General features: G+C 43.9%; 1 pseudogene; it reads right to left on the bottom strand.

Moving 5' to 3' along the window:
* Nucleotides 1-1,039: 1,039 nt before the first annotated feature.
* LOC150047151 (large ribosomal subunit protein eL21 pseudogene) lies at nucleotides 1,040-1,578 on the bottom strand (annotated as a pseudogene).
* Between the last annotated feature and the right edge of the window lie 853 nt (nucleotides 1,579-2,431).

Below are 2,431 nucleotides of genomic sequence, written 5' to 3'. Positions count from 1 at the left end.
GCAAGCACTCTAACACGAGGCCAAACTACCAGCTCTGGTTTTTTGTATGTTTGTTTGTTTGTTTTTTGGGACTGTCATGGGGCTTGAACTCTGGGCCTGGGCACTGTCTCTGAGCTCTTCAGCTGAAGCCCTAGTGCTCTACCATTTGAGCCACAGGACCATTTCCAGGTTTTTGGTGGTTCATTAGAAATAAGAGTCTCATGAACTTTTGTGCCAGGGCTGGCTTTGAACCAAGATCCTCAGATCTCAGCCTCCTGATTAGCTAGGATTACAAGCCTGAGCCACCAGCACCTGGCTCATCACTCTTTCCTGTTCTCCAGGGCAATGGTGCTCTTCACAAGCTCACCAGCCATTTGTGTTCCTATTCTATGTCTTGTTTACTCATTTCCAATTGTCCTTTGTCCTGGTAGCTGTTTGTTGACTTGCGGACCTCACTGTTTTGCTCCCTGAGGCTGCCTCTGTAAGTTTAATACTGCTATGACCACGTTTTCCCCTCACTTCTGACCAAAAAAGGACTTCTGACTCTTTCTAGTGTTAGGTTTAGAGAGGTATGCCTGCCAGGCTTCCCCAAGACTGTTCCTGTCATATGAGGGTTTCATAGCTGCAAGAGAACCCAGAAAGTTGAATGCATCTTTACCCCTACCACTGCTTAGTCCTCAGAAGAAACTCAGTTCTGGGAATTGCAGCTTTAAAATATAATCAGCTTGACCTTCCAGCTCATGGAGGGTAGAAATAGAAACAGAAGTGGAGTGTGTAATAATACTCGACAATGTCAGGAGACACCCTCAGTCGAGGCGTCTTCCTTCCACCTGATGCAGATGGTTATTATGGAGATGGCAAAGCAGGCTATTTGCATCATGTGAACTATTTTTTTATTTTTCCGCCCAAGATCAGTTCTTGAACTCTGTATCTGACACTTTGGCTCTACCACCTGAGCCATGCCTCCAACACCATGTATCATAGGAACTTTGAACTTATGCACATTTTTTGTTTTTTTTTTCATTTTTATAGTCCAGAGATTTTATTTATTTATTTTTTTAACATCTCTTAGGCCATGAATTCATAGGGGACAGGTTCCAATAGCTCAGGTTCCTTCCCATTGGTTCTCACCAAGTGTGCTTCTCTGGGTGGAGCGGGCTGGCGCTTCAGCTGAACCCAGGTTCCTTTCTCTTTGGCTTCCTTCTTTTTCTGGTCATTTTCCTTCACCCGTTTCAGGAAGCTCTCTGGGCTCTTTGAGTGTATAATATGTTCAATACGCACATTAATCCTCTTGGCAAGTATCTTGCCCTTAACTTGTTTGTTCACAACAATGCCAACAACATGCTGGGTAACATTGTAGACCCTTCCAGTTTTGCCATGATAACATTTATGGGGCATTCCTTTTTGAACTGTACCCATTCCCTTGATGTCTACAATATCACCCTTCTTGTAGATTCTCATATATGTGGCCAAAGGAACAACTCCATGCTTCCTGAAGGGCCTAGAGAACATGTACTGGGTACCTCTCCTCTTTCTTTTTGTGTTCGTCATTTTGGCAAATTACTGGAAGATGGCAGTGCCGGCCAAAAACTTACTTTTTTTTTTTTTGCCAGTCATGAGCTTGAGCTCAGGGCCTGAGCACTGTCCTTGGACTTTCTCAAGGTTAGAGCTCTACCACTTGAGCCTCAGCACCATTTCTGGCTTTTTTCTGTGTATGTGGTACTGAGGAATCGAACCTGGGTCTTCGTGCATGCTAGGCAAGCACTCTACCACTGGGCCAACCCCCCGGCCCAAACTTATGCACATTTTATACTCTTAATTGTGTATTTCTGGTTTCAGGGGGAGAAAATGAAGGGCTTGTCTGGACAGCTGGTTTGATGTGACCAGTGAGTTCATAATTAGCTAGGAGTGTGTAAGAGAAAATGAGATTCTGGTTCTTATGACTCTTGAAGGAGTTCTACCTTCAGTGCCTCTCCATGGCTCTATGTGATCCTCAAGTCAGGCATTTTCTCTATGTCCTATCTCCTCAGCTGTAGGCAAGCCTATCGTTTGGTACTCAACCAAAGATAGAGCAATCTGCAGTCAAGGCTGGAGGAAAACTGCCTGGTTGGACTCATTAGGAGTCTGAATTATTCTTATGCTTTGAGAATTAAGAGATTTTCAAGGTGATCTTTGACACTATTCAATCTTCTTTTTATTCCAGAACTTTAGATCTACTTCCTACAAAAGAGGCAACTGTAGGCAGAAGGTGGAAGTCTCATTTCAAGTACTGTGTGTGGTTGATTGATTAAGATGGTCTGGCAGGTTGAAGAAAAGTAGGTGGTGATAGAATAGCAATGTCTGCTAGGAGGAGAGGAATGGAGGAATTTGCTCAGTGAGGTGATCTGGAGAGCTCTGTTTTGTTGCCCTTGAACTCAGAAACTCCTCTGTCTCTTCTTTTCCTATAGAATCA

Source organism: Megascapheus bottae, chromosome 24 (genome assembly GCF_031878675.1).
Source record: "Megascapheus bottae isolate mThoBot1 chromosome 24, mThoBot2.hap1, whole genome shotgun sequence".
In the NCBI taxonomy this organism is placed as follows: domain Eukaryota; kingdom Metazoa; phylum Chordata; class Mammalia; order Rodentia; family Geomyidae; genus Megascapheus; species Megascapheus bottae.
Note: the sequence above shows the minus strand (reverse complement) of the source record. Positions and strands in the feature narration are given on the sequence as shown.